Raw genomic sequence first — 23,368 nt, 5'->3', positions numbered from 1 at the left:
GTGGCAAGCTTCCGGCAGGAATATAAGAATTTCTCCACTTATTTACTGTGCACATGTTTAAATATGTTCTTCACAGAAACATGGTGAGCAAAACAATGACTAGGTCCAAAGGACTAATTGTGTAACTGCCAGTTGTGTATTTTCCTTCAAGTTGTTAAAAATCTATTATTAGTATTGTTATTCTCATTTATTTTCTGTGAATGGGCATTTGGTCTGCATGTGTGTCTGTGTACACATGAATGGTGCCCACAGAGGCCAGAGGAGGGCGTCAAATTCTCTGGAACTGGAAATAGAGTTGTTGTGAGCCACCATGTGAGTGTTGGTAACAGAACTCAGGTCCCCTGGAAGAACACATGTCCTTAACCACTGAGCTATCTATTCAGCCTCAGCCATAAAGTTTTAATTTATGTGTTTAGAATTAAAATATTCAAAATGGTTTTAATTTATGTGTTTAGAACTAAAATATTTCAAAATTTGAAATAATTTTTTAAAACAGGAAAAACCCAGTACCGTTCAAAAACTAAATTGGAAAATAACCATGTCTTTTCCTTTAAAAATAATCATATTTCTATGCAAAATTTAAAGGCGTCACTTTTTTATATTAACTATACAAAATAGCAAGTTTCACAATTTCATTTCTTCTCTTTTCCTTTGTAGGGAGGGGACCAGAGTTTGAGACTCCCAAATTCAGACTAGTCTGGAGCTCACAGTGTGGCCTAGATTGTCCTCAAATTGCCGTCCATCCTTCTGCCAATCAAGGGCTGGAATTAGGCATGAGCCATCACCCCTGCTAGTTATGGCATTTTCCTAAAGACGTTTACTATACTTTGATACCATACATTGCTTCTGTTACCTTGCTCTTCCATATCCTCATACTCCCAGTAGTCCCCAATGGCCTCCCTCTTAAGCGACTTTACTCTCAATGTTTACGCAAGTGGAATGCTATCATTAATTTCTACACGTAATGACATATGACAGGGATTATGATAGGAGACCTGAGAATACAGATAATAGAAGCAACTGAAGAGGCAAGAAGATATTCCTTACACATTATACAAGTCAGAATCAATACCAACAAATCCTGTCAGCCTGTATACAAACTTGTGCCCATGTATGTGTTGTCTATAAGTACAACAGCCGAGTGCAGTTGATCAAAGATGAGATAGCTATACAGCATCTAAGAATATTTGTTTTATTTGATGGTTTTTGTTTGTTGTTTGCCAATATGCATGCTAGTCTTTGTACTAGTTCAACTACAAGGTAACACTATGAGGGCCTGGAGAGATGGCTCAGCAGGTAAGAGAACTTACTGGCTGTTCTTGCAGAGGACCCAGGTTTAATTCCTAGCACCCACATTGCGACTCCTTTAACTTCAGTTTCAGGGGATCTGATGTCTTTTAACCTCCATGGAGATAAGGCACACATGTGGGAAACATTCAAGCAAAACATGGTATAATTAAATAAATAAAAAAATTTTTTAAAGAAAATGCTATGATATTTACCCCCACACACACCAAAAAGTCATGTTTCCTGTGAATAGTCTGTGCTTACTGTCCTGTGTGTTGAGTGACGGACTCATGGCACCTAACCAGGTATAATGTAATAAAAGAAAGAATGAAGATGTATCGTATGCTTTTTAGGATTATGCTAGCATACCGAAGTGCCAGCACATCAGGAGTTCAGGGCCAGCATTAAGCTACATAGCAGGCTTGAAGGCAGCCTAGGCTGAGACCCTGTCTCTCACATGAAAGAATGTGGGTTGTTTAATAATGAGACTAAATCGATTTAATTAAATTCCAATCCTTTGAAAGAGTTGTCCATCCTTTTTACAATATGCTGGGGCTAGGAGTACACTTCAGTGGCAGAACACACATGTACATGTACAAGAGCCTTGGCTCCAGCCACAGTGACGCACCTACAGAAGTAGGTCAAGGTCATAGTCTTTCAGGGATATTGAATTTGGAGTGAATTGAGACCACTTGTATTAATTAGATAAGTTGTATAGTCTAGAGATTCTTGAAGAATTGAAAATAAACTTTAAGTAATTAAGTGTAGAAATAATTGCTCATGAAATGTGATCTGTTGGCCATTTGTGATTTAATATATTTGTATCTCCAGTTGGTGATAGAAAACGGGAGAACTGAAGACAAGCACTTTATAAACTCCCTTGTCTGCTTGAATTTGTAGTGCTGGTAAGTTCTGTATTTTTTAATCCATGAGTAGCCTGTAATTGTTACTTCTAAAACCACAGAAGTTAAAGAGGAAGCATTAAAAATATTATACAATCTATGGCTAGGTGTGGTTTCTGTGACTTCAATTCCAGCACCCAGGAGTCAGAGACAGATAGATGGATGTCTGAGTTCAAGGCACCCCTGGACTACATAGTGAGACCTTGTCTAAAGTGGGGAAAAGTACATATTCCAAAGAATAGTTAGTGTGCTTGGAGGACCTCAAACTAGTAAGTGATGAGGAAAATAATAATAATAATAATAATAATAATAATAATAAATATGTAATATTTTATATATATTAGAAGAGGGTCTACTTCAAAGAATAAATATAAAAAGTTTTCTGTTTAGGGAAAATATATTAATATGGAAATATTCTGAGTGTCTAGTTGGTACAGAAGATTGTAGATAAAGCTGTACTCAGTATGAATGAAATTGCCATTAATGTGGCAGAACTATGTGCTTATATACATATGAACATGACATGTAGCAATATAGATTAAATATATCAAACAAAATAAGCATCATTTATAGTGATTTACTTACTAAAAATGAGAACTTGAAAAATTAATATGTAATTTTGTCAGACTGCTTAGGAATAAGGAATGAAATCTATTTGTTGTTTGGTTTCTTTATTTTTCCCCCTTCTTAATTTTTTTATTTTTCATGCCAGGTCACACATTAGCTTAGCTTTGCCTGGTGACCTTTGTGGCCTTGGCTGGCCTAGTCTTGTGTTATTTCTCTTGCCTCAGCCTCCAGAGCAGCAGGATTTCTGAGCCAAATCACTATACCTGGCTCAAAGATTGGACATTTCTGTATGAACCAAAGGGTAAAAACATCGAATTTTAATACAAAGTTTATTGTTATTTGTGAAAGTAAGTTTTAGACTCTGATGAGATGGCCTAAAGGGAATAATCTAAAAGTTTATCAGAGATCTTAAAGGCTGTGTGGGAGGAGGTGATTTATACATGATTGGTTTTGGAATCTTTGACTTGTACTGTGTGGTAGAGCCTAATGAGAAAAGTTTTTATACTTTTCTCTACAACACAGATGATTGCCCCCAGAACACTGAATGATGTCATATCATAGAAAACAGCTGAAGTCTATTTAATAACATGGCAAAGTGCTGTGTTCAAGTGATAAATGAAAGTGTCCACACAGAATAGGTCTCACTTCAAAGGGAATAAGAGATAATGATCATTTATTCTGGAGCCAAAATGTGACCATGACCCAGGAACACAAATACTATGTTCTATATTTGAAGTAATTATATGATATTTTATTATAAAACAAAGTCATAAATCAAAGAATTTTCCAAATGCATTGGGAGATGTCACAGATATGTGAATTATAGCCAAGGGAAGAATTCTGATGTAGGTTTTGGATTTGTGAGAGCTAGTGGTCTGCCAAGAATATATTTTAGGGTGTTGATAGTCACAAAGATGTTAGAGGAGACACCAGATGGCAGTGGATGGCTTTCAAAGAGATTGAAAACAGCACAAGGTAGTTCGGCCTTGGCTTGCAATAAATACTTGTATAAACTTCAAGTTCAGTCTATTGAGCCAGAGGTGGTGGCTCATGCCTTTTCAGCACTCAGGAGGTAGAGACAGGCAGATTTTTGAGACCAAGGCTAGCCTGGTCTACAAATTGAGTCCAGGACAGCCAAGGCTGGTTACACTGAGAAACCCTGTCTCAAAAACACAAAAACAAAGTTCAGTCTCTTGGCTCTGTCGAGTCTTTAGCCCAGGGTCAGCTTCTGTTCTTCCTTCTAGTAGCTTTATTTAGTTCATACAAGCCTAAGAAAACACTTGAGTAGTCTGACTGGCATGTAATATACACACACATAGGAATCCTGCCATGTGTTGCATACAGTGATAAGAACTCATAAAAAGTCTATGACCTAGGTCTTTTACAGAATATGGTGAATTACTTGGGAGATTGGAAGGTGAACCAAAAGAGGGTGTTACCTAGAGAGGATCGCCCGAGCTTGAGCTTGAGTTCCTGCATCTTTCCTTTCCTTTTCTCTCCCTTTTTCTTTTCTTCCTTTTCCCTTCCTTCATTCTTTCCTTCCTTCCTTTCCTCCTCCTCCTCCTTTTTCAATTTTAATTTTTCTTAGGCTTAGCTCCTTTGTCTTCAGGAGCTGACAACTCGATGACTGGGGAATATACTAGAGGTGTGTGGTGCTCAGCGAATGAGAACAGAGCTGTGAGTGCTAGCAGTGAGACTTAATTTTATAGTATTGTATTGTTTGTTTCTTCCATAGAAATTCATGGGTTAAGGCTATGCTCCTGCATCAACTACAGGTAAGATAAGAAACTTGAGTGGCACATAATTATTAATTATTTTTTGAGACAGGGTCTCTCAATATAACTCTGCCTGTCCTGGGACTCACTCTGTAGACAGGCTGGCTTGGAGCTCAAAGACCTGCCCTCCTCTGCCTCCAGAGTGCTGAGATTAAAGGAATCTAAAATTTAGATTTTTTTTTAATCTTTTTTTTTTTAATTTTTTTTTTCCTTTTAATTCTTGATGAGCATAGTGATTTTCTGCTACTGTTTGGTTTTCGGTTTAGAAAAACAGACAAGTTTTGTTTGTTTGATTTTTTTTTTTTTTTTTAAATGATCCTGGTAGCCATGCTTGCCGGTACCTTTTTTTTTTTCTTTTTTTGCGGATGCGATGGGCGGGAGAAGAAAGGCACACATTGTTAACTGTTTGTCTATCTGGAGCTCTACTGCCATCGCGTGGATATAGGTTCAAATCCCAGAGCGCAGTTATTATCGAATTCTCGAGAGGACTTCCGGTTTTTACAAATCCATTCTGTAAAGAAGACTAGCTGGCCCTAATATCAAAATGGCCCACCTTTTTTCGAGTCTTAAGTTAGTCTAGGAGTTCTGGGCAGAAGTTCGATGTAGACTGGGAAACATTTCATCAGTGTTGAGGAAAGCAAAAGCTGCTCTTAGCTTTCCGGAAGTTGTGAGGCGGGACTTTGGTTGCAGAAGCCTTGCGCTCAGGAACAGGGCCCGCTGTCTCTCACTCTCTGACTGTTTCACCTTTTCCTAAAGCAACATTGCAGCATAAGAAACTGACTAACTGAAAGTGTTACCCGCCACCACCAGCAGCTCCCTGTCCTATTGTTTTGAGACAGTCATTCACCGAGTCCAAGGAATTTAATAGGTATTTTCATTATATAGTAAATGCAGATGAACACAAATCCCCATAAGAAAAAAAAATCATCCGGTCAGACTAAAGTATGAGAGCTAAAACCAAAACCTCCATAATTTTTTCCCCAGTTAAGTAACTTCAGTGGAGGAACATTCCTTTTCTGTTGTAAACCCCCATCTACCTTTGTAGTTCCTGTATCCCCATAGATTACATCGGAGAGAAAATGAGTGATATTCTTCCCTCTCAATATTATGTCTTGTTTTCAGTAGTGACAGATGGAGACAAGTTTTACAGCCAACCAGAAACAACACCAAAAACCTGAATTAGGGCTCAATCTGTTTTACTAATGCAGCTATGACTAGCCAGTTAAAGACCTGTGTTAAGAGATGAATCATATGAGTTTTATATATTTGAGAAATTTCTGCTCAAAAGGAGATAATGACATGGCTCCAAAGAAGGATATCTGAGCATGTCTTCTAGGAATCTAAAGCAAATAGGTACCTCCCATTTCATTTACTTTAGCCCAGTAAATAGAGGAGGACTATTTACTGCCTCCAGTGGTGACAATCTCCTTGACCAGACTTTATCTACTGTCTCTCCTTAAAAGAAATAAGCTTTTGTGGTCTCATCTTCTCTCTCTCTCTCTCTCTCTCTCTCTCTCTCTCTCTCTCTCTCTCTCGTTTACCTGTGCTGGGATTATAGTCATGAGTCACCATGCTTGGTTTGCTGTGCTGAGGTCTGGCCCTCCTACTTTCTAAGTTAACACACACACTCTCTCTCTCTCTCTCTCTCTCTCTCTCTCTCTCTCAGGCCCTCCTACTTTCTAAGTTAACACTCTCTCTCTCTCTCTCTCTCTCTCTCTCTCTCTCTCTGTGTGTGTGTGTTTATTCATTCATTAAATCATACCCCAGTCCATCTGAACCCTTAATTAATTAGTAATTAATTTGAATAATAGATATTCATCTTTGAACAGTAGAGTTAGTCAGTTTGATATAGTCCCATATTAAAAAAAAAAAATGAGGGGTTGGGGATTTAGCTCAGTGGTAGAGCGCTTGCCTAGGAAGCGCAAGGCCCTGGGTTCGGTCCCCAGCTCCGAAAAAAAAAAAGAAAAAAAAAAAAAAATGAAGACATTTCCCATACACTGATAGTCCCCACTTAGCGCCTTGGTTGTAAGTCCCTAGCAGCCTTTGCTGTATTCAGGGCTGAGTCTGATTAATTTTTTCCCTGTTGAAAGGTTTTTATTGCGATAGTCTTCATTGTTTTAACAATAACCAAAGTAAGTTTGTCATTATTACTAATAAGTCGTCAGGGTCTTAGAGATGCCTCCCTGTGCCATTAACGTTTCTTAATTTCTTTATTTCTCTTAGGCCAGGCTTATGAGGGTTTGCATATAAAGCAACAAACAATAATTTGGGTTGCTAAAGACATGAAACCAAGAGCAGCAGTATATAATACTAAGAAAACAAGATTCTTGCTGAGAATGATGGTGATGACCATAGTCCTCACTTTGGCTTCAGACAGAAATAAGCTTACTTTGTGACTTGTCCACGCAAGGCAAATATAAAGCAGCGGCCCTGTTTTCCTGATGACCTCTTTTCTAGTGAGCATTTTGTTTTTTCTTTTCTTTTTTTTATTTTTTTTTAGATCGGAAGGGCGGGGTAGGAGTGGGCGTCTGTATGCATACCTGGAACTTTACTGCCATCTTGCGGAGGAAGTTTCTTTTTAAAAAAGACAAGCAGGTTGTTTTGGTGGCGCGAAAAGTGGTATCATTTAATCTTGGCCCTTGAGAAACTGAATGTGACATATTTTGGTGAGTTCGGGTCTGCATACTGAGTCCTTATCTGAAGGAAAGAACAGGCCCATGAAGACGTCATTCCCATGAGCTCAACACTTCCAGCAGCTAGTCTAGCCTTTGGGGAGATCTCAGAGGCTTGCACTCAGACTTGGGTCACTTTCTTTACTGCAGATGGATCTGGACCCTGGTGTATTCTCCCTGTGGACCAACAGCTGTCAGAAGACATTGACACAGGAAGTCAAGGGGCAGGATCTCCATCCTCCCAGTTTCTTTGGTTTTACATAGAACTGTGAGTATCACTAAAAGGGTCGGCTTTCTTTGGTGCTCTGGGTCAGACAGTAATGTCATGGCGAGCACTCCACCTTTGGCTGGCTGTCCAAAGACATTCACACATCAAGTACATAACAAATGCTTGTAAACTTCCTTTTACTGTCCTATCAGTTATACTCTGATAGAAACTAAAAGGACTCCAAAGAGTAGATTTACCGCAGGAAAGACAATTCTTTCTCCACAAGATGAGATGTAGAGGAAAATATCCCACAAAGACCTGCATTTGTCTCAAATGCCTGCAAGTCTCAGAATTGAAGTATTAGCCCATGACTTCCTGTGTCTGTGTGCCTTGGAAGCTCCAGGTTCTACCCAAAAGTAGTTTTAAGGGTTCAGATTATAACTTGTGCCCTAGTAATATAAGGAAGTATGCCTAACAGCAGAGTCCAGGTCATTTCCAATCCCAGCAGGCTCCATCTTTGCATACCGCTAAGGTTCATGGGAAAGAACCTGACACATGTGCTGCTTTCTTGGAAACTGTGGCCGCATGGTGGCAGTAGGGCTCCAGATACCGCCAGAACCGCCATCTTTGCGTCCTCTTCTCCCGCCCTTCTTTGTCTGAAAAAACAAACCTTTCGCTGATAGGGAAAAAGCTCCAAGAAAGCCTGCCCTCCATTTTGTCAAATTCAGTGGAGCAGGGTAATGGAGCGGCCATTTTACTTTTGTTTTCCTTCTCAAACCAACGTAAGGACTAAAATCACCTATTCTGTCCAGACTTTTGTGTTTTCCCTAGGTAAATTTTCACTGGATTTTTGTTCACTAAAGTGTGGTTTCTTGTCCAATACCTTAAAGCCTTTTTAATGCTGTAAGTAATGTGGAGAAAAGCAGAAAAGGGAAGAAATTTCTTAAAATCCTTGCACAAGTCAAGTTCCTTTTTAGTTCTTTCTATTAGACCCAGATCAATGAGTACACTTCCTATGATTTTAGACCATGTGTGTATACACATATATGTAATATATGTATATATTTGTAATTATATAATTTTATATATCATTTAGATAATATTTAACACTTATACTATATTTATATATACATATATTTATGTTCTTATATAATTATATTTATTTAACTATGATTATACACACACACACAATGTACTGAAGATTAAACTTGGGACCTCAGGCAAGGTGCAGAGATAAGCCTTCTACCTCAGAGCCATTCGTGAAGGTCACTTTCCCTTTGAAGCAAGGCCACCCAGTGTTGCTTGGGTTGCCTAGGAATTTAGTATGTTGACCAGGCTGCTCTGAATTTTAAGATCAGTAGCCTCAGGAATAGGTGGAATTACAAATCTTTCCCTCCTTGGATACCCTACCTTTTTCTTTCCCTCAGGCAAGGATTTACTTTGTGGCACAGGCTAATCTCAGACTCCCAAGTCTCAGGTTCCTGGCCTATCTAATCTTTATCTGAGATTAGAAGACTGTTCTCTCCTGCCTGCCGAAATAGTTAGTAGCCTGGCTACTCTCCAAGGCAGGAGGAAGTGAATTGTGGCTTTGTATTGGCCTGAGACATAAAAGAAGGGTGGCAGCCATCATTGCCACATGTCAGTCACATTACATAGTGCTTTGCTGAGTACTCAACAGCGTCTATGAGACATCACTCCGAGTGCTGCCATCTTCTCTCGTGAGAATTCAGTGTGTTCCAATGTCATGAGTTATGTTCCACCACTTACTGTGATTTACACTGGGGCGATGGTGCATATGAAGAATTGTTAAGTAAATCTTTGGTAGAGAACCTTGTAGGATCGCTCATTGGTAACTTTCAGAATGATGCTTTCACAGCACTCCAAAAGAGGACATGCTGGGTATAAAGCAGTGCCAAAACTTGTTTCAAAGCACGGATAACCTTTTTAAGTATCTATGCACACATCATTTTGTATATACATGTCTTGATTTTATTTCACACAATCTCTAAATCTATATAAAAATTGGATAGGATAGTACATTATACATTGAATTAGACCAGTTTATAGTTAAGAAAGACTTGAGGAAAATGAGAACTCAGGAATGGTGTCATTCTTACTTATAAACATTATGTTATAAAAGCAATGTAGAAAAGAAGCTCTAAAAATCACTTGAGAAATACAGATTAAGTGAGGTGCTCTTGTTTTGAGTTAGGGTCTCTACTTCTGCCTGGCCTGGAAATTTGCAATGATCCTAGGAATATTATTGTGACATGTTTTGTTTACTTAACAAATCTGTGGCTTAATTACTTATATTGCAGAATTTCTCTGTTGGAAACAGTCATTCAATGTATGTGTTTAGGGTGAGTGGGGAAGAGGTGTTTAGATCAAGAAGATTCTGACTTTATGAATGGCTTAGTGACTGTTGGAGCTATAAGATTTTGACAGAATTAAGAGTTGGACTGGGAGAGAGGTTTTTAGTTTGCGTTTTGTATCTATGAAGCTCTGGTGCATTGAACAACATTAACCAGGCTGCTCCAGTTCAGGGGACAAGCAGACTTCACAAGCAAGCATGAAGGCCTAGTAGTGCTTTGTGCAGCCCTGAGGTTGCCACATGTCCTTTTGCTCCCTAGAAGTGATCCCGGAGATCGCTCTCAAGACCAGGAATCCATCAGCTTCAGGGGCAAGCAGGGAGGCAGAAAGCTGCTGGGTGCAGATGGGGAGCAATGCAGGATTTGAGCATGGACTGCACAGAGTTCCTCCCAAGAGAAGAGGAATGAGGCAGGTGGGTGCCTCAAGGCTTGCTTTCCTTTCCCTTCTTGTTTGCTTTCTTTTTATATTTCTTTTTATCCATTTAATTATTTCCTTATTGGGAGGACAGGTCCAGCCTCCTTAGAAATGACATTGGTATAAAATGCAAAATAGAAGCTAAACTCTAGGAGTACAACAGTCTTCTGAAAGGAGGAAGGCTAGACAGAAGCGTTCGTATCTAATTTTTTTTCATACTGGAAAGGCGGGGACAGAGAGCTTCAGTCAGGGGACCTTCACTGGTATGGGGTCACAGCGCCATCATGCGGAACATGTTTCCTACAGTCCTGCACAGGCATGCACTGGGACTTCCATCGTTCCTGCTTGTTGCCATTTTGAAACAGGGAGGGTCTCAAAATCCCGAATGGCCAAGCTTGCCTCTTACATTTTTTCACTCCTTTTGTAGGCAGATGGGAAACACAGGACATTACAGAGTATTAATGCAGACCCTGTTGACTGAGAGACTTTCACCAAGTACACAGATGACCCGAGGTCTAGAAACAGGAAGCAGAGGGGCGGGTGCCAGCCTCGGTCAGCTAGCCATGTTAACCTACCACCTGGTCGCCTAAGGCAGCCAGACACCTCACTTTCTAGGTTCTGAAGAGAAAGCACTACAGTCAGAGTCTCTGTTGGGACCTAAGAAGTCCAGGAAGCGCAAATAGGCAACCAGAGCTGATCTTCTGCCTGTAATCTTCTACCATCACTAAGAATCATGGGGAGGCAGGTCAGTGGTGTTGTCAGTTTTGAAACCGTAACCTCATGATGGCAGTAGAGCTCCACACAAGCGCTTGTGAGTGATTGTCTCCCGCCCTTCCTGTCTAAAAAAACCACCAAGGGTGGCTGTCCTGACTTCTTCAGCTCAACTTTGAGTAATTTCACCAGTATTTTATTTTATTTTTTGCCTTTTCCTTTTGTTACCTAAGATATCTCCTTTTCTTTCTGTATGACAGCTCGTTTTTTATCCATTTCCAATACTTAATGGTCTTCTTAAAATTTTACAATGATTGATTTTTTCATGGGTTTTACACCATAGTTATTGTGGAGATTTAGAAGCAAAGGACTAAAGCTCTGGTTGTAGTGAACTGACTATATGGACCAGGCTCCTGTGATAATATAATCTAGTATGAAGACAGTAACAGGCATATATAGTTATGTCATGGGAAACAGTAATAGGCCTCCAATGTCGGAAGACTCTTGTGCCCTTGCTCCAGTGTGAACTAAATCATCCCCTAGAGAGAATCAGTGACAGATCCATTTGGAAACCACTCTGATTTCAACGCACATGTTTCTCCAAGTGGGGTTGTGTAAAGCATTCAGTGTTGACAGGTATCTGGATCCTCTATCCAGGGCCATTAGAGTCAGCCTGGCACAGGACACACAAGGCCTTTTGTCTAGAGCCCTTGTCTGGATCACACACAGCGTGGTATCCAGGGAAGTCTGTGTGAAGTAGGTAAGAACTAGGTCTCCTGATGGTTTGCTTTTGTTCAGCCCTGAGGTTGCCACATGTCCTTTTTTCCCTAGAAGTGATCCCTGAGATCTCTCTCAAGACCAGGAATCCATCAGACTCCAGGGGCAAGCAGGGAGGCAGAATGCTGCTGGGTGCAGATGGGGAGCAATGCAGGATTTGAGGGTGGACTGCACAGAGTTCCTCCCAAGAGAAGAGGAATGAGGCAGGTGGGTGTCTCAAGGCTTGCTTTCCTTTCTCTTCTTGCTTGCTTTGTTTTTATATTTCTTTTTATCCATTCAATTATTTATTTAGTGGGAGCACAGGTCCATCCTTGTTAGAAATGGTATAAAATGCAAAGTAGCAGCTAAATTCTAGGAGTACAGCATGCTTCTGAGAGGAAGAAGGCTAGACCCACACAGCTGTGGGATACTGCTTTTGCAATGAATTTTTTTTCATATTGGAAAGGCGGGGAGAGAGAGCTCCTGTCAGGACATCGTCACGCCTTTGGGGCCACAGCGCCATCATGCGGATTATGTTTCAAACATTCCAGAACATGGTTGCACAGGGACTTCCTTGATCCTGTTTGTCGCCATTTTAAAACAGGGAGGGTCTCACAATCCCTAATGGGCAAACTGGCCTCTTACATTTTTTTTCCTTCTGTAGGCAAGACCTTTCAGAATATGCAGACACTTTTGACTGAGGGACTTGGACCAGGTACAGAGCTGAGCGGAGGTACTAGAACAGGAAGCAGAGGGGCGGGTTTCACTGGCGTTCACTTGGCAATGTTAACCTACTAGCTGGTGGCCTAGGCCAGCTAGGCCTCTCACTGTCCAGGTGCTGATGAGAAAGCAGTACTGAAACTACAGAGTCTCTGTTGAGGCCTCAGGAGAAGTCCAGGAAGCCCAAATCGGCACCCAGAGCTGATCTTGTCATCAGAAAAGCTTCCGCCATCGCTGAGGATCATGGGAAGTAAGGTCAGTGGTGTTGTCAGTTTTGAAACCGCATCCTCATGATGGCAGTAGAGCTCCTCATAAGCTCTTGTGAGTGATTGTCTCCCGCCCTTCCTGTCTGAAAAAAACGCCAAAGATGGCTGTACTGAGTTCTTCAGCTCATCTTTGAGTAATTTCACCAGTTTTTTTTTTTTTTTCTTGTTTTATGGGATTCTTTTCCTTGTGTGATCTGGAATATTTCTTTTTCTTTCTTTATGATGGCTCATTTTTACCCATTCCAGATACTTATTGGTCTTCGTAAAATTTTGGAATGATTAATTTTTCATAGGTTTCACATGATAGAGGTATTGTTTAAAAGCAAAGAACAATGCTAAGCCCTAGTTGTTGTGAGCTAACTACATGGACCAGGCTGCCCTGGGTCTTTCCATGAGACTTCTGTCTTTGCCCCTGGGAATTTCAGAATTTCTAGGTTCATGCTACCATGACCAGATGGCAGGAGTAGGTTTCACCTTGTCTTAAATAACATCACCGAACAAACCCTCGGCAGTTACTAATTTTATCCTAAAGACAACGTCCAGGCTTCAAGGTTTTTCCTTTCTCTTTCTTCATCCACCAATTTACCCACCTTTGAAACACAAGTAAATCCAAGGGGAGTTTAACAGGTCTGAACGGAGAAGGTTCAGTGGAGAGTTACTTCTGTGAAACAGTAAGAAAATACGAGACATCCATGCTTTTGTCTGTCTGTTTTGGTTATTGTATTTTTTTTTTAGGCTTGAGCATGGGGGAGGAGTAGTCAAGGATGGCCTTTGTGAGCCTCTGCTGTGCCCTACTGCTATCCTGTAGGCAGAGCTACAGTGCAGGGCCATTACAGCTTCATTCCCATGAGTCCTGGCAATGGGGAATCAATGTCAGGTAGGATTCCTTTGGCTTCCAAGTGGACCCCAGTGCTTTTCCTCTCCAGCAGGAGAGATTTGAACACCAGCACTACCTTGGAGCTAAAAATGAAGAGTACAGGACCAAGAGAAGACCAGTAGACAAGCTGACATAGGAAGTTGTGGGGCGGGGTTTTGGTCTTTTTATCTGGGACCTGACAAGAAGAAACCACAGGAAAAGAAGTGCAGGCTCTTGAAGGGGATGTCTGTCTCCTGCTCCTTGTGCCATGTGTGGGCCGGATTTTAAGTTTGCCTTCTTGCTGAGACACATCCACTCCCCGTTTAGCCCAAGCTGCCCTGGCACACACTGTGTAGTCCCAGCTCCTCTCAGAGGTCCATGTCTTGGTTGCCAAGGGCAAGTATAAGACTGAATGTATAATCTAGAGTGAAGACAGTAACAGGCATATATAGTTATGTCATGGGAAACAGTAATAGGCCTCCAATGTCGGAAGACTCTTGTGCCCTTGCTGCAGTGTGAACTAAAGCATCCCCTAGAGAGAATCAGTGACAGATCCATTTGGAAACCACTCTGATTTCAGCGCACATGTTTCTCCAAGTGGGGTTGTGCATAGCATTCAGTGTTGACAGGTATCTGGATCCTCTATCCAGGGCCACTAGAGTCAGCCTGGCACAGGACACACAAGGCCTTTTGTCTAGAGCCCTTGTCTGGATCACACACAGCGTGGTATCCAGTCTGTGTGAAGTAGGTAAGAACTAGTGAAAGACCTCCGGAGAGGACCTCTCCCTCAGGAGGAGACCCCAAGCGCCCAATGACCGAACCGAGGCCACTCCGATGCAATCAGCAAGAGGGTTTATTGGAAAACACAGGTACCTGCGGGCACACAGTCTCTTCAGAGGACTTGCGCGCCCAGCAGCTCCAGCATGGGGCTTTTATAGGGTTTGGGGAAGCAGAAGCGGGCGTACAGAAGCAGATGCATAGTTACGGGGATTGGTGGATTTAAACGAGGCATATAGACATGTTCACATATGATTGGTTATTTCACATGATGAGGTAATAAGGTATAGCTACACACATTGGCAGGTTTGCATCATATTCAACTGAGGTTGTAACATGGTAAAAGAGTACATGCGGGCTGGGACGTCCTGAATGTCGGGGGCTAGGGGCTTATCCCTTCCTGCCAGATCTGGTACTCCTAGTCTGTTCTGTATTCCTTTCCTTTTATGGTCTGTTAGTTTTAACGGTGACTCGGCCCTAGGTATCTGGGTGTGCCTGGGCTCCTTCAAGCCTGTTGCAGCTCTGAGTTAAGACTCATGGGGTGGGTCTTTCACTAGGTCCACTGATGGTTTGCTTTTGTGCAGCCCTGAGGTTGCCACTTGTCCTTTTTCTCCCTAGAAGTGATCCCTGAGATCACTCTCAAGACCAGGAATCCATCAGACTTCAGGGCCAAGCAGGGAGGCAGAATGCTGCTGGGTGCAGATGGGGAGCAAGGCAGGATTTCAGCATGGACTGCACAGAATTCCTCCCAAGAGAAGAGGAATGAGGCAGGTGGGTGCCTCAAGGCTTGCTTTCTTTTCTCTTCTTGCTTGCTATGTTTTTATATTTCTTTTTATCCATTTAAGTATTTATTTAGTGGGAGCACAGGTCCATCCTTGTTAGAAATGGCATAAAATGCAAAATAGAAGCTAAATTCTAGGAGTAAAACAGTCTTCTGACAGGAAGAAGGCTAGACCCACACAGCTTTGGGATACTGCTTTTGCAATGAATTTTTTTTCATATTGGAAAGGCGGGGAGAGAGAGCTTCTGTCAGGACACCTTCACTCCTTTGGTGCCACAGCGCCATCATGTGGAAAACCTTTCAGACATTCCAGAACACAGGGACTTCCTCGATCCTGCTTGTCCCCATTTTAAAACAGGGAGGGTCTCACAATCCCTAATGGGCAAACTGGCCTCTTACATTTTTTTTTTCCTTCCGTAGGCAGGACCTCTGAGAATATGCAGACTGTTTTGACTGAGGGACTTGGACCAGGTACAGAGCTGACCTGAGGTACTAGAAGAGGAAGCAGAGGGGCAGGTTTAACTAGCGTTCACTTGGCAATGTTAACCTACTAGTTGGTGGCCTAGGCCAGCTAGGCCTCTCACTGTCCAGGTTCTGATGAGAAAGCAGTACTGAAACTACAGAGTCTCTGTTGAGGCCTCAGGAGAAGTCCAGGGAGCCCAAATCGGCACCCAGAGCTGATCTTGCCACCAGAAAAGCTTCCGCCATCGCTGAGGATCATGGGAAGTAAGGTCAGTGGTGTTGTCAGTTTTGAAACCGCATCCTCATGATGGCAGTAGAGCTCCACACAAGCTCTTGTGAGTGATTGTCCCCCGCCCTTCCTGTCTGAAAAAACGCCAAAGATGGCTGTACTGAGTTCTTCAGCTCATCTTTGAGTAATTTCACCAGTATTTTTTTTTTCTTGTTTTATGGGATTCTTTTCCTCGTGTGCTCTGGAATATTTCTTTTTCTTTCTTTATGATGGCTCATTTTTACCCATTCCAGATACTTAATGGTCTTCGTAAAATTTTGGAATGATTAATTTTTCATAGGTTTCACATGATAGAGGTATTGTTTAAAAGCAAAGAACAATGCTAAGCCCTAGTTGTTGTGAGCTAACTACATGGACCAGGCTGGCCTGGGTCTTTCCTTGAGACTTCTGTCTTTGCCCCTGAGAATTTCAGAATTTCTAGGTTCATGCTACCATGACCAGATGGCAGGAGTAGGTTTCACCTTGTCTTAAATAACATCACCGAACAAACCCTCGGCAGTTACTAATTTTATCCTAAAGACAACGTCCAGGCTTCAAGGTTTTTCCTTTCTCTTTCTTCATCCACCAAGCTACCCACCTTTGAAACACAAGTAGATCCAAGGGGTGTTTAACAGGTCTGAACGAAGAAGGTTCAGTGGAGAGTTACTTCTGTGAAACAGTAAGAAAATACGAGACATCCACGCTTTTGTCTCTCTGTTTTGGTTATTGTATTTTTTTTTAGGCTTGAGCATGGGGGAGGAGTAGTCAAGGATGGCCTTTGTGAGCCTCTGCTGTGCCCTACTGCTATCCTGTAGGCAGAGCTACAGTGCAGGGCCATTACAGCTTCATTCCCATGAGTCCTGGCAATGGGGAATCAATGCCAGGTAGGATTCCTTTGGCTTCCACAGTGGACCCCAGTGCTTTTCCTCTCCAGCAGGAGAGATTTGAACACCACTACTACCTAGGAGCTAAAAATGAAGAGTACAGGACCAAGAGAAGACCAGTAGGGACTGAGACAGGCTGACACAGGATGTTGTGGGGTGGGGCTTTGGCCTTTTTATCTGGGACACCTGCTCCTTGTGCCATGTGTGGGTAGGATTTTCTTGCTGAGACACAGCTACTCCCCGTTTAGCCCAAGCCGCCCTGGCACTCATTATGTAGTCCCAGCTCCTCTCCGAGGTCTATGCCTTGGTTGCCAAGGGCAAGTGTAAGACTGAATGTATAATCTAGAGTGAAGACAGTAACAGGCATATATAGTTATGTCATGGGAAACAGTAAGAGACCTCCAATGTCGGAAGACTCTTGTGCCCTTGCTCCAGTGTGAACTAAATCATCCCCTAGAGAGAATCAGTGACAGATCCATTTGGAAACCACTCTGATTTCAGCGCACATGTTTCTCCAAGTGGGGTTGTGTAAAGCATTCAGTGTTGACAGGTATCTGGATCCTCTATCCAGGGCCACTAGAGTCAGCCTGGCACAGGACACACAAGGCCTTTTGTCTAGAGCCCTTGTCTGGATCACACACAGCATGCTATCCAGGGAAGTCTATGTGAAGTAGGTAAGAACTAGGTCCCCTGATGGTTTGCTTTAGTGCAGCCCTGAGGTTGCCACATGTCCTTTTTCTCCCTAGAAGTGATCCCAGAGATCGCTCTCAAGACCAGGAATCCATCAGACTCCAGGGGCAAGCATGGAGGCTGAATGCTGCTGGGTGCAGATGGGGAGCAATGCAGGATTTGAGCGTGGACTGCACAGAGTTCCTCCCAAGAGAAGAGGAATGAGGCAGGTGGGTGCCTCAAGGCTTGCTTTCCTTTCTCTTCTTGTTTGCTTTGTTTTTATATTTCTTTTTATCCATTTAAGTATTTATTTAGTGGGAGCACAGGTCCATCCTTGTTAGAAGTGGCATAAAATGCAAAATAGAAGCTAAATTCTAGGAGTACAACAGTCTTCTGACAGGAAGAAGGCTAGACCCACACAGCTTTGGGATATTGCTTTTGCATTGAATTTTTTTTCACACTGGAAAGGCAGGGAGAGAGAGCTTCTGTCAGGACACGTTCACTCCTTTGGGGCCACAGCGCCATCATGCGGAAAGCCTTTCAGACATTCCAGAACACAGGGACTTCCTCGATCCTGCTTGTCCCCATTTTAAAACAGGGAGGGTCTCACAATCCCTAATGGGCAAACTGGCCTCTTACATTTTTTTTTTCCTTCCGTAGGCAGGACCTCTGAGAATATGCAGACTGTTTTGACTGAGGGACTTGGACCAGGTACAGAGCTGACCTGAGGTACTAGAAGAGGAAGCAGAGGGGCAGGTTTAACTAGCGTTCACTTGGCAATGTTAACCTACTAGTTGGTGGCCTAGGCCAGCTAGGCCTCTCACTGTCCAGGTGCTGATGAGAAAGCAGTACTGAAACTACAGAGTCTCTGTTGAGGCCTCAGGAGAAGTCCAGGAAGCCCAAATCGGCACCCAGAGCTGATCTTGTCATCAGAAAAGCTTCCGCCATCGCTGAGGATCATGGGAAGTAAGGTCAGTGGTGTTGTCAGTTTTGAAACCGCATCCTCATGATGGCAGTAGAGCTCCTCATAAGCTCTTGTGAGTGATTGTCTCCCGCCCTTCCTGTCTGAAAAAAACGCCAAAGATGGCTGTACTGAGTTCTTCAGCTCATCTTTGAGTAATTTCACCAGTTTTTTTTTTTTTTTTCTTGTTTTATGGGATTCTTTTCCTTGTGTGATCTGGAATATTTCTTTTTCTTTCTTTATGATGGCTCATTTTTACCCATTCCAGATACTTATTGGTCTTCGTAAAATTTTGGAATGATTAATTTTTCATAGGTTTCACATGATAGAGGTATTGTTTAAAAGCAAAGAACAATGCTAAGCCCTAGTTGTTGTGAGCTAACTACATGGACCAGGCTGGCCTGGGTCTTTCCTTGAGACTTCTGTCTTTGCCCCTGGGAATTTCAGAATTTCTAGGTTCATGCTACCATGACCAGATGGCAGGAGTAGGTTTCACCTTGTCTTAAATAACATCACCGAACAAACCCTCGGCAGTTACTAATTTTATCCTAAAGACAACGTCCAGGCTTCAAGGTTTTTCCTTTCTCTTTCTTCATCCACCAATTTACCCACCTTTGAAACACAAGTAAATCCAAGGGGAGTTTAACAGGTCTGAACGGAGAAGGTTCAGTGGAGAGTTACTTCTGTGAAACAGTAAGAAAATAGGAGACATCCATGCTTTTGTCTGTCTGTTTTGGTTATTGTATTTTTTTTTTAGGCTTGAGCATGGGGGAGGAGTAGTCAAGGATGGCCTTTGTGAGCCTCTGCTGTGCCCTACTGCTATCCTGTAGGCAGAGCTACAGTGCAGGGCCATTACAGCTTCATTCCCATGAGTCCTGGCAATGGGGAATCAATGTCAGGTAGGATTCCTTTGGCTTCCAAGTGGACCCCAGTGCTTTTCCTCTCCAGCAGGAGAGATTTGAACACCAGCACTACCTTGGAGCTAAAAATGAAGAGTACAGGACCAAGAGAAGACCAGTAGACAAGCTGACATAGGAAGTTGTGGGGCGGGGTTTTGGTCTTTTTATCTGGGACCTGACAAGAAGAAACCACAGGAAAAGAAGTGCAGGCTCTTGAAGGGGATGTCTGTCTCCTGCTCCTTGTGCCATGTGTGGGCCGGATTTTAAGTTTGCCTTCTTGCTGAGACACATCCACTCCCCGTTTAGCCCAAGCTGCCCTGGCACACACTGTGTAGTCCCAGCTCCTCTCAGAGGTCCATGTCTTGGTTGCCAAGGGCAAGTATAAGACTGAATGTATAATCTAGAGTGAAGACAGTAACAGGCATATATAGTTATGTCATGGGAAACAGTAATAGGCCTCCAATGTCGGAAGACTCTTGTGCCCTTGCTGCAGTGTGAACTAAAGCATCCCCTAGAGAGAATCAGTGACAGATCCATTTGGAAACCACTCTGATTTCAGCGCACATGTTTCTCCAAGTGGGGTTGTGCATAGCATTCAGTGTTGACAGGTATCTGGATCCTCTATCCAGGGCCACTAGAGTCAGCCTGGCACAGGACACACAAGGCCTTTTGTCTAGAGCCCTTGTCTGGATCACACACAGCGTGGTATCCAGTCTGTGTGAAGTAGGTAAGAACTAGTGAAAGACCTCCGGAGAGGACCTCTCCCTCAGGAGGAGACCCCAAGCGCCCAATGACCGAACCGAGGCCACTCCGATGCAATCAGCAAGAGGGTTTATTGGAAAACACAGGTACCTGCGGGCACACAGTCTCTTCAGAGGACTTGCGCGCCCAGCAGCTCCAGCATGGGGCTTTTATAGGGTTTGGGGAAGCAGAAGCGGGCGTACAGAAGCAGATGCATAGTTACGGGGATTGGTGGATTTAAACGAGGCATATAGACATGTTCACATATGATTGGTTATTTCACATGATGAGGTAATAAGGTATAGCTACACACATTGGCAGGTTTGCATCATATTCAACTGAGGTTGTAACATGGTAAAAGAGTACATGCGGGCTGGGACGTCCTGAATGTCGGGGGCTAGGGGCTTATCCCTTCCTGCCAGATCTGGTACTCCTAGTCTGTTCTGTATTCCTTTCCTTTTATGGTCTGTTAGTTTTAACGGTGACTCGGCCCTAGGTATCTGGGTGTGCCTGGGCTCCTTCAAGCCTGTTGCAGCTCTGAGTTAAGACTCATGGGGTGGGTCTTTCACTAGGTCCACTGATGGTTTGCTTTTGTGCAGCCCTGAGGTTGCCACTTGTCCTTTTTCTCCCTAGAAGTGATCCCTGAGATCACTCTCAAGACCAGGAATCCATCAGACTTCAGGGCCAAGCAGGGAGGCAGAATGCTGCTGGGTGCAGATGGGGAGCAAGGCAGGATTTCAGCATGGACTGCACAGAATTCCTCCCAAGAGAAGAGGAATGAGGCAGGTGGGTGCCTCAAGGCTTGCTTTCTTTTCTCTTCTTGCTTGCTATGTTTTTATATTTCTTTTTATCCATTTAAGTATTTATTTAGTGGGAGCACAGGTCCATCCTTGTTAGAAATGGCATAAAATGCAAAATAGAAGCTAAATTCTAGGAGTAAAACAGTCTTCTGACAGGAAGAAGGCTAGACCCACACAGCTTTGGGATACTGCTTTTGCAATGAATTTTTTTTCATATTGGAAAGGCGGGGAGAGAGAGCTTCTGTCAGGACACCTTCACTCCTTTGGTGCCACAGCGCCATCATGTGGAAAACCTTTCAGACATTCCAGAACACAGGGACTTCCTCGATCCTGCTTGTCCCCATTTTAAAACAGGGAGGGTCTCACAATCCCTAATGGGCAAACTGGCCTCTTACATTTTTTTTTTCCTTCCGTAGGCAGGACCTCTGAGAATATGCAGACTGTTTTGACTGAGGGACTTGGACCAGGTACAGAGCTGACCTGAGGTACTAGAAGAGGAAGCAGAGGGGCAGGTTTAACTAGCGTTCACTTGGCAATGTTAACCTACTAGTTGGTGGCCTAGGCCAGCTAGGCCTCTCACTGTCCAGGTTCTGATGAGAAAGCAGTACTGAAACTACAGAGTCTCTGTTGAGGCCTCAGGAGAAGTCCAGGGAGCCCAAATCGGCACCCAGAGCTGATCTTGCCACCAGAAAAGCTTCCGCCATCGCTGAGGATCATGGGAAGTAAGGTCAGTGGTGTTGTCAGTTTTGAAACCGCATCCTCATGATGGCAGTAGAGCTCCACACAAGCTCTTGTGAGTGATTGTCCCCCGCCCTTCCTGTCTGAAAAAACGCCAAAGATGGCTGTACTGAGTTCTTCAGCTCATCTTTGAGTAATTTCACCAGTATTTTTTTTTTCTTGTTTTATGGGATTCTTTTCCTCGTGTGCTCTGGAATATTTCTTTTTCTTTCTTTATGATGGCTCATTTTTACCCATTCCAGATACTTATTGGTCTTCGTAAAATTTTGGAATGATTAATTTTTCATAGGTTTCACATGATAGAGGTATTGTTTAAAAGCAAAGAACAATGCTAAGCCCTAGTTGTTGTGAGCTAACTACATGGACCAGGCTGGCCTGGGTCTTTCCTTGAGACTTCTGTCTTTGCCCCTGAGAATTTCAGAATTTCTAGGTTCATGCTACCATGACCAGATGGCAGGAGTAGGTTTCACCTTGTCTTAAATAACATCACCGAACAAACCCTCGGCAGTTACTAATTTTATCCTAAAGACAACGTCCAGGCTTCAAGGTTTTTCCTTTCTCTTTCTTCATCCACCAAGCTACCCACCTTTGAAACACAAGTAGATCCAAGGGGTGTTTAACAGGTCTGAACGAAGAAGGTTCAGTGGAGAGTTACTTCTGTGAAACAGTAAGAAAATACGAGACATCCACGCTTTTGTCTCTCTGTTTTGGTTATTGTATTTTTTTTTAGGCTTGAGCATGGGGGAGGAGTAGTCAAGGATGGCCTTTGTGAGCCTCTGCTGTGCCCTACTGCTATCCTGTAGGCAGAGCTACAGTGCAGGGCCATTACAGCTTCATTCCCATGAGTCCTGGCAATGGGGAATCAATGCCAGGTAGGATTCCTTTGGCTTCCACAGTGGACCCCAGTGCTTTTCCTCTCCAGCAGGAGAGATTTGAACACCACTACTACCTAGGAGCTAAAAATGAAGAGTACAGGACCAAGAGAAGACCAGTAGGGACTGAGACAGGCTGACACAGGATGTTGTGGGGTGGGGCTTTGGCCTTTTTATCTGGGACACCTGCTCCTTGTGCCATGTGTGGGTAGGATTTTCTTGCTGAGACACAGCTACTCCCCGTTTAGCCCAAGCCGCCCTGGCACTCATTATGTAGTCCCAGCTCCTCTCCGAGGTCTATGCCTTGGTTGCCAAGGGCAAGTGTAAGACTGAATGTATAATCTAGAGTGAAGACAGTAACAGGCATATATAGTTATGTCATGGGAAACAGTAAGAGACCTCCAATGTCGGAAGACTCTTGTGCCCTTGCTCCAGTGTGAACTAAATCATCCCCTAGAGAGAATCAGTGACAGATCCATTTGGAAACCACTCTGATTTCAGCGCACATGTTTCTCCAAGTGGGGTTGTGTAAAGCATTCAGTGTTGACAGGTATCTGGATCCTCTATCCAGGGCCACTAGAGTCAGCCTGGCACAGGACACACAAGGCCTTTTGTCTAGAGCCCTTGTCTGGATCACACACAGCATGCTATCCAGGGAAGTCTATGTGAAGTAGGTAAGAACTAGGTCCCCTGATGGTTTGCTTTAGTGCAGCCCTGAGGTTGCCACATGTCCTTTTTCTCCCTAGAAGTGATCCCAGAGATCGCTCTCAAGACCAGGAATCCATCAGACTCCAGGGGCAAGCATGGAGGCTGAATGCTGCTGGGTGCAGATGGGGAGCAATGCAGGATTTGAGCGTGGACTGCACAGAGTTCCTCCCAAGAGAAGAGGAATGAGGCAGGTGGGTGCCTCAAGGCTTGCTTTCCTTTCTCTTCTTGTTTGCTTTGTTTTTATATTTCTTTTTATCCATTTAAGTATTTATTTAGTGGGAGCACAGGTCCATCCTTGTTAGAA

General features: G+C 43.2%; 1 long non-coding RNA gene across 50 annotated transcripts in view; it reads left to right on the top strand.

Moving 5' to 3' along the window:
* LOC103690083 (uncharacterized) overlaps nucleotides 1-23,368 on the top strand; it is a 73,262-nt gene that overhangs the window by 6,402 nt on the left and 43,492 nt on the right. For 42 of the 50 annotated variants that reach the window (XR_010061620.1, XR_010061609.1, XR_010061615.1 and 39 more), the window contains exons 3-13: nucleotides 2,119-2,192; nucleotides 4,492-4,531; nucleotides 7,354-7,471; nucleotides 10,042-10,193; nucleotides 10,811-11,890; nucleotides 12,327-12,395; nucleotides 12,473-15,052; nucleotides 15,483-17,575; nucleotides 18,006-18,056; nucleotides 18,152-20,732; nucleotides 21,163-23,255. This is a non-coding gene — a long non-coding RNA (uncharacterized LOC103690083). Of the gene's footprint in view, nucleotides 1-2,118; nucleotides 2,193-4,491; nucleotides 4,532-7,353; nucleotides 7,472-10,041; nucleotides 10,194-10,810; nucleotides 11,891-12,326; nucleotides 12,396-12,472; nucleotides 15,053-15,482; nucleotides 17,576-18,005; nucleotides 18,075-18,151; nucleotides 20,733-21,162; nucleotides 23,256-23,368 lie in introns of all 50 variants that reach the window. The other 8 variants (XR_010061584.1, XR_010061596.1, XR_010061578.1 and 5 more) reach the window with 8 other exon arrangements.

Source organism: Rattus norvegicus, chromosome X (genome assembly GCF_036323735.1).
Source record: "Rattus norvegicus strain BN/NHsdMcwi chromosome X, GRCr8, whole genome shotgun sequence".
Classification (NCBI taxonomy): Eukaryota; Metazoa; Chordata; class Mammalia; order Rodentia; family Muridae; genus Rattus; species Rattus norvegicus.
Note: the sequence above shows the minus strand (reverse complement) of the source record. Positions and strands in the feature narration are given on the sequence as shown.